This window comes from Momordica charantia (genome assembly GCF_013281855.1).
Source record: "Momordica charantia cultivar OHB3-1 chromosome 10 unlocalized genomic scaffold, Mcharantia_2.0 BLBB01000010.1, whole genome shotgun sequence".
NCBI classification, from domain to species: Eukaryota; Viridiplantae; Streptophyta; class Magnoliopsida; order Cucurbitales; family Cucurbitaceae; genus Momordica; species Momordica charantia.
This window is the reverse complement of record NW_028275158.1, coordinates 16,128,172-16,137,495: the sequence shown is the minus strand read 5'-3', so window position 1 is coordinate 16,137,495 and position 9,324 is coordinate 16,128,172. Positions and strand designations below refer to the sequence as shown.

Here is a 9,324-nt window from a genome sequence, read left to right as displayed (position 1 = left end):
ATATATACTGTAACGCCCCAGGAATTTCACCATTTCCAAACAGGGACCGTTACTAAGCCTACCTAAAATTTTCACACAAACAAGAGAATTTTCTTCACAACAACACTAAGCAATAGAACTACCACGCTTCTGCTGCGCTACTCTGATTTCCAACACTCACGAGAGCTTGAACAATTAGAACAACAACACTAATGTTTTAAGAGAAACTCACATCCTATACAGATAAACCATTTAATACCGACTTCACATTAACCAAACCCTTCAAGGAAACCTTACTAACTATAAACCTTCCACTAAATGAATATTAGCATCTCGAATGGCAATGAAGCAAAAGCTAATTCAAGTACGATCAACTTTAACAAATGTGTTCATAAATATCCTAAGTGGATTACAATCCCGTAGTTCAAGAGGCTAACAAAATTAATGCTCTAAAAGAACAATGAATCGGCAACCTTACGACATCCTTTAGACAATAAAACTAAACAAAACCAACCACTACCAACTCAACTACAACATTAAATGACCACAACTATCATAACTAAAAGAAATTAATTGCACACAGCATAGCTAATGGTCTTTCCGATCAAGCCTCCTTCTTGCCATCACCATCCCAAGAGCTAGCTCGATACCTGCAAACTGGGGGGGGGAAAAGAGGGATGAGTACAACCACAGTACTCAGTAAGCAGCCCTTATTTGAAGGGTCACGCACAAACAGCATATTTATCAAGGAACAACGTGTCATGCTTATTAAAGAATCAACACACACACATCATGCTCAACCAAATCATGAAACATTCACAGTCATGCTTTTCATCACATTATGCATTCAAACATAGACACATTCTGTAAACTTCGGTGACAACCACAACCAGTAACACATTAACTACCAACCTCTAGTCTCCCTAACATCTCAAGTACCTCTACGCTTATCACAGCTACTCTAGTCTTCCACAGTTAACTCCTTCGAGCAGAGTCGGCCCCTGACCATTTATACCCAGAGTCCCGACACTGCTCCATCGGCCCTCGACCATTTATACCCGAGGCCCCGATGACTTCACCATCTATTGGCCCTTGACCATTTATACCCAAGGCCCCAATAGTGTTCCTTTCAAAAGACTCCTTGCATCGACCCTCGACCATTTATACCCGAGGCCTCGATGTCTTTACAATCTATTGGTCCTTGACCATTTATACCCAAGGCCCCAATAGTTCTCCTTTCGAAAGACTCCTCGCATCGACCCCCGACCATTTATACCCGAGGCCTTGACGCTCATCTTTATCCAATATTGATGTATCGACCCCCGACCATTTATACCCGAGACCTCGATACCCAATTAGTGACGTATCAGCCTTCGACCATTTATACCCGAGGCCCTAACACTCACCCATTCACTTCGTAACGTTCATAACTCCACATATCATTTCTAGCCTCCAACCAGGATTTCAGTACTACTTCCCTAATAACACCAACCACCACAACGCCCATCACGACACAACCACTAGTATGATTTCAATGCATCACAGATCTCAAAAAACACAAAGTTTGACAACAACCAAACTGCTCACAGCATAGCGCACAGAAAGCTTCAACAACCAACCCTATGACATTCTTCACATAACATGTTTTCCACAACATAACAAATCCTAATCACTTCCAACCAACCATACAATATCAGTAAGTTCCTAAAGTCGCAGACAACAACCATGAATACCAGTCATATACATATCCAATATATAAAATAACCGCAAGTTACAATAACAGCATCGACCTCACAAACCTGTCCAACAATTAAAATAATAAGAGAAACATGTTTATAATGTAAAATCAGCAAGAACAATTTCTATTCACACACATCAACGCACACACCTGCCCCCGTGCTACTTACTTTGTTATGTCTCAAAACTCTCACAAGAGTCCTACCTACTACTACGTCCTGCCTCATGCATCAACAATCTCATAACAGTCCAACATGCGATACTCCAAAATGATCATATGCAAAAACCAATCAATTTAAGATAGTCCAGCATGATCCAACAGCTCCAACATGCATCGTTCACAGAAAAGGCACAACCAACAACTTAGCCAAAATATAATTGATAGACGCCCAGCATACTTCAAACACAACCGATTTCTTATAAATATTCAATATGCTTTCGAAACAACAGATTATAGTACCGGCATACAAATTTCATCATGAAAACCAATTAGAACATAACAACATTTCAATCATAGTCATCCAAGATTATTTGGCTACAATTTATGCACAACACCACATAATTTTCCCACGATATATCAACAGTTTTATCAACAATGACGTTTACTAATTGATAACAACGACAAGCAACATGCAAATATCACACATGGGCACACGAGCAAACAACCATATCATATCAACACACAACAACCAATCCCTCCAGTAAGAAACTACTTACAAACAAATGTCCTAAAGCTCCTAAGCTTGTTGAACACTTCCTACTACAAAAGAGCACGATCTCGAGGTTAGTAGCCCATCAGAAACATTTATTTATAAACGAAACCGAGTTTAGGTAGAGTCGTTACCTACTAACTCACACTAAAACAACTTGGGTTAGGAGTGGGTCGACTTCGAGGGGGTTCGGGCTCCCAATCTGAGTTCAAAAGTCCTTAGGCTTGCCGACCTGATGTCTAAAAGCGATGGGTAACGCAAATCAAGGTCCGTGTGGGTGTCGGTCAATGCAAAAATGTATCAGAACGAAGATATTGTCATGAATCTGCTACTGTTCGCGTCGAGATTGCAAAAAAAGAACGAGTCGCCGAAGCTGCTGTTCACCGTTCGTCGTGCGCCACTGCGAGGAGGGGCCGCGCCGCCGCTGGAGCGCCGGAAGTCGCCGGCCGCCGCTGTTCGAACGCTGCCACGGGAAGGTTGCGCCGCTGCTGCTCAACCCGTGCGTAGAACCGCCGCGACGCCGCACAACGCCGGAGGAGGGAGTCTCGCGCCGCCGCTCGGGATCGCCAGATCTGCTGCAGAACCCGCGCGTTGGCGCCGTCAATCGCCGCCTGAAGGCCTCGCCGCTCGTGGATCTGCAGTCCGTCGCCGCCGAGTGTCACTGTTCGTGGAGCTGCTACGCCGCCGCCGCCGTCGGGGTTGCCGGAAAACGGAAATGGGTTGGGGAGATGAAGAAGAACAAACGGGGGGGGGGGGGGGGGCTGTCGGCTGAACAAGGAAAGGAAGGGGGAAGAAGAGGAAGAAAAACAAAATGGGCTAGGGTTAGTTTGTTTTAAAACCCTTTTCTTTAACTTGTTTCAAAAACCTGAAAGTCCAAATCCTATTCTTGAAGGTGGCCCAACTAAATAACACAATGACCCAAAACAAAAGCCCAATAATTATACTTTAGAAATAAAAATAAACCCCACAACAACCCGAAATAAAATAGTTAACTTAAACTCTAAAACCCAAGAATAATAATTCAAAGAAAAGTAGAATTTAGGAAGGAAAATCCTAAAACTCGTGAATTTAGAGTTTAACTAAAAATCTCCTACACAGGTCGAGAACTCAAATTATCTTAATCCAAAGAAATTAAACTTAATTCCAATTTAGCCAAAAATTAGAATTTCAAAGTTAGATGATCCAAGAATTAGAGTTATCAACTTAGGGAAAATATCCAAGGACACCATTTATCCAAAAATAAACGAGTCCGAGAACGCGGGGCGTTACATATACTTCATATATTTTGTATATATCTGTCCTCAGGGAAGTAAATGTTAACCAACATGTCAACATATCGCTCGACATGTCAATGTGTTGAGAGGGTCAACATCGATAAGGATAGGAAAAATCTTTTTCCCTCTTGTCGACGATATTTCAAAATACTGTAAAACATCGTCAATATTTCGATAAAATCTGGATATATCAACGACATTTAATCACCATAAAATAAAAAAATTACCTAAAAGCCAGTTCAGTACTACCATATATATAATGTATTATTGTTATTTTATTGTATGTTTAGTAATAAAGATGTTTATGTTCTCCGTCGTTTTTTTATCATTTGTTCAACATGAGTTCGTTTAAGTAAATAAATATCAATTATATTTTTGGAACAGTTGCAAATATGGCAAAAACAATTAGCAAACTAATAATCACATTTAGTTTTTTCAAATTTAGCACTTTTTTATAAAAAAAAAAAAACGGAGGTCCAATTTTAAAATGACAACATTACTCAAATGATATATATCTATAATATCTAACTACTGATATATGCATGTGATATATATTTGATATACTGTTGATATGAGTTTTTGATGCAATATATAGGTGATATACATCTTACATACTATTGATATGAATATCTGTGTACTATGTATGTGATATACATCTAATATACAACTGATATGAGTGTCTGATATACTATTGATATGGGTATCAGACATGCTACTGATATAAGTGAAAATTTTTGCTCTATTTGAATCTTTTAAAAACATGTGACATATTTTGAAATACATAAAACGTTTTTCCTACTCATTGCAATTTCCCTATATTTTTTATCTACATGTCATTTAAGTTATCTTATTCATCATAATTTAGTTTAAACAACTATATACCATGTATGTTTTTATATACATGTTAAATAGACTATCTTATTCAATATGACTTAGACTAAGCAAATATATACCTCATATATATTTTATATACATATCATATAGACTACCTTATCCAACATGATATAGATTAAGCAAATATATACTTGATATATTCTGTATATACTTGTCATTAGGAAACTAAATGTCAACTGACATGTTGAGAGGGTTGACATCGATAAAAAGGGGAAAATCTTTTTTTCCCCTTGTTGATAAAATCTCGACGACATTTGATCACCACAAAAGAAAATGAACTAAAAGGCAAGTCCATATAAGTGAGGTTCAGCTGTTGAAAAGAAACATTGATGATTGTGTAGAAGGAGAAGAGAGCTTTCGCATGAGATGCTCCCCTCAACCTTTTCTTTCCTTTTTTTTTTCTTTTTACATGTTTTCTTTTAGATCCACCTCACCATTTAGAAAATTAATTATTGTTTCATGCACTAGTCCGTTAGCAAGTAAATTTTACTTTTGATTTTTTTTTTATACTAACTTTACATCTTTTCAAATTTAATTACAAAATTTTCACTCATCCTCCAATTTTTATTTCAAATTTTGTAACACTATTTCATCATATATATCAATATTTCATAACTTTTTCAATTATATAACTAAAGACCCTATTTTCTTTCTTTTTTTTCTTTAATTCTTTTAATAAATATTTAAAATACCAAAGCTTCACATGTGTTATGTTCATTGCTATGACTCCTGCCTAATTAACTATTAATAAGTAAAGTTAATATATACAAAAAAATTATTAGAATTAGGTTTATAAATAACATAAATTAACTATGATATGAATATACATAATAGATTTGTCTAATATACATATTTATTTGTATAATTATTTGTACCATCTATATTATCCAATAGGGGTGTTAAAAAAACCGGACAATCCGACGAACCCATGGGTTGGGTTGGGTTAGATGAAGCATCGGGTTGGGTTGGGTCTCGGGTTCAACCTTTAAAAAATCGGGTCAATCCAACCCAACCCGAATTTATGCATATATGTGTCTTTTTTTAATTATATGAATAAATAAATAAATATATATATATATATATATATAATATCTTTATCTTTAATGTCAACGGTCCATTTAGTTTTAATCCTAGCCTTTCATTTAAGATTTTCATTTTATCTTCTTTCATTGTGTATCTTAATATCAGCCGTCTATTTAGTCTCTCTCCTAACTTCCTGTCGTCACTGTGATAATGAAAAATTAAAAATTAAAAAAAACACAACTCGACAACCCAACCCGAAGATATTGGGCTTTGTTGGATTGGGTTGACCATCCAATTCAAACTTGAAAATTCAGGTTGGCTCCGAAACCCCTCCTAACCCGACCCAACGCAACCCATGAACACCCCTAAAAATGTCTCATCTTATATCATATTGCTTCCATTCTGATTTTTTTTAATCATCCATGCATGCGACAAAAAGTTTACTATATTCATAGTCAAGCAATATTGAACTTCAATTTACTAATTCAAATAATTTTCATTAATTTTCATAATTTTTTCCAATATTTCCATAAGTATATTACTTACATATTTAGTTATGATGATTAAAAGTGGTCAATTATAGTAGGGGTGAGCATCGGTTGGTTGGGGTTGGTTTTTACCTAATCCCGACGACGAAAATCGACCTAAAACAGACTACCTCTGTTATGCTTACTTGCACCAACCGACCAACTAGTCTGTTTGATTGGTCCATTCATTGGTATTTGTAACAAATTCTTTTGTTTTATGAAGATGCCGGTTTCAGAGTCGTAGTTGGGCTTCTATGCGAAATGAAGTAGGAAAAAATTGAGAGAGACATGGGCGGTAAACGAGCTTCTATGCGCTTCGAGAGTTGGAAAGAAGAAAAATAAAAGAAGAATGAAGAAGAATAGGAGGAAAAATAGGATGGGAGCATTGAGAGGAGAAGTAAAAAAAAGAAAAAAGGAAAGAACGAGTGGAGAGGAAAAAAAATAAAAAAAGTAGGGAGGCGATAACCGCTGGTTTTTTAGACTGCTGCTACAGTTATGCAGTAGCACGCATGGTAGATTGCATTATGAAGTCTGTCCCTTTTTTATATAATAAATGTCGATCGGTTTGGTTGGAAATCACGTTTCGGACCAAACTGATCGACCAACAAATTGATTTTATAAATGGAAAACCGACTCCTACCAAATCTTTTATCAAATCAATCGACTAACGTTAGATCGATGGATTTTGGTCGGTCGGATTGGTTTTTCAAAGTGCTTTTCTCACCCCTAAATTATAGGCTAATTAAGCTACAATTAAACTCTTATTTACTACTTCAAAAAATTTGCATCAATATCAAAAATTTTCGTAATTTTATCCAAAATATCTGTTGATATCGACATGTGCATAAAATCGAGACTTCAACATTTTCGTTGACATCGACATTTCAATCATTGTCTATCACATAGGTTAACTTATTATGTATGAGCTACTTTAATAGGTACATTCACTACATACATACATATCATTTATTCAACATCAGTAGATTTATATACATACATACATATTATTTATTTAACATCATATATTCAACATCAAATTTAGATTTCAATTTTTAATTGAGAGAGCAGTTAAGGAACTACCTATCTCCCCTCAAATCTCTTCATGCTCACTCCCTGTATTACGGTGTGTGACATATGGTGGTAGAAGGAGGGTGTCATTCAGACAATCCACAAAAAAAAAAGGCATATAGAGAGATTGGTTGAGAGAACTTCTACCATGTAAAACAGAGAGATGATTTCTAGTCTCAAATCATTCTATACACATCATCAGTAGAAGGCTTTAGGTTGTGAAACGTGGGATTTTTCCATTCATGATTAATCTCTAATTGCTATTTGTTTTTCGTAGATTCTGCTGAACACTACAAAAGGTTAGTACCCAATTCCCACGAAAAAACTCAACATTGGTGTCGCAACGTCATCACGATGCGGAGCGGCCGACGTCATCTCCTAACGGGTCTCTTTCGAGATTTGGGTTTGGAGTCGCCATCAATCATCTACAAGGTGTGATTGGTCACCTATTTAAAAAAACTTGGTCTACGAAAGCAGAATTTTGGTTCGGGAGTCGGTTGAGCGTAGGGAAGATGTTAACGCCCTACGACACGCGTTCGAAAATGGTACCATATTTTGTCGAAAATTATCCTATTATATTTGGTCCAAAAAGGAAAAAAAAATTTGTGTTTGATTTTTAATTTCCCAAATTTATTGGTTCATATTTTATTAAAATACCATTAGAAAAACAGAGTGGTGCAAACACCATTAGAAAAACAAATTATCACCTCGAATATTGGAAAGTCCCAATTTCTGTCAAAAAAATGATTAAAAAAATGAAATAAAATGTCATTTCAGGCCCGCAAGGATTTGGACTTGATCCATGAGTATTAATACCCAAGTGTCTTGCCAATGTGCTAACACCTTAAAATGCAACTAAAAATTCTTTTTTATAATATAAACTTTGTATTATTTGAAAAAAAAAATATTATAAGAAGGAAAAAACATATAATTGAAAAATAAAAAAATAAAAAAAACTTTTATTTTATTTTGGATTTGAAATACGTTTAAAACTATTTTATTTATATATATAAAAAAAATCATATAACCAAACTTATTTAAAATAAACTCCTATTCAATTTTTTTCAAAACCTTATTTAACAATTGTTTCATTTTAAAAGCAAATAGTACCTTGTAATTCTAAAAACAAAATTTGTTTCCTTTTAAAATCTCTATTTACTTTCCTAAAAACTTTACTTTAAAAGAAAACTTTTTTTCCAACTTAGTTAAAATAAACTCTTATTTCGATTTTGTTTCAAAACCTTTTATTAAAATTTTGGTTTGGTTAACTGGTAAAAGAAAAAACAAACAAACATTTTCCAAAACCATTTTTGTTTATTAACAAAAAAATTCCCTAAAAAAAACACCTTCTTTACTCACTTAAGCTGCCTCAATTACCGGAATGGAGGTCGCAGAAGTGCTGTTCGTCGCTACACTAGGATGGGTCGCTGGAGTTTGTGTTCTTACTGCCAGGTCTAGCTATATCGTCGCTGGAAGTCCCGTTGTGTCAGTTGCTGCAAGTTAGTTGGAGACAAATGCTAGAAAGAACCCAACACCACCAAGAGATTGGAACAAAGGGAGGTTTGGGGATTTGGTACAAGAAGAATGAAAGTGATAGAATTGAGTGATTTTATGAGATGAGTATGCTTAGGATTTCACCCACTTTATTCTTCTCTACCCTTTATGAAACCAAAGAGACCCTTCTTATATATGGGAAGATGTGAGCCAAAATAGGAAGTAAAATTGATTTTGAGAAAAAATAGGGAGAAGAACGAAACTTACTCCTTTTACTTACCATTTAAACAACAAATAATAATAATAATAATAAACAGTTTTTTTTAAAAAAACATAATCTACTTTTATATTCAATTCAATTAAAACATTACATTAAAACTTTATGATAGAGTAAACTTATGATAATTTAAACCAAAACAATTAAAATACCACTTAATAAAGTAATAAAAAATAGATAAATAACAAAAATTAAGCCGGACCAAATACGGTGTCTACAGCTTGCCCACTTTGTGTATCCTTGCAGAACTAAAAGGGTAGACAAAGGCAAACGACAAAGTATTGGGAAGGCGAGATTTTAAGAAGGCTAGAATGACGAACCTTGCTTGACAAGCTTGACAC

The 9,324-nt window shown here is 35.3% G+C and overlaps 1 long non-coding RNA gene across 1 annotated transcript; it reads right to left on the bottom strand.

Annotated features, from left to right (window-relative positions):
* Positions 1 to 212: 212 nt before the first annotated feature.
* On the bottom strand, positions 213 to 3,184 carry LOC148208672 (uncharacterized). Its single transcript, XR_015788420.1, has 3 exons — positions 2,561 to 3,184; positions 2,434 to 2,476; positions 213 to 636 (listed from the first exon to the last, which is right to left on the bottom strand). It is a non-coding gene; the product is annotated as an uncharacterized LOC148208672 (long non-coding RNA).
* Positions 3,185 to 9,324: the final 6,140 nt, after the last annotated feature.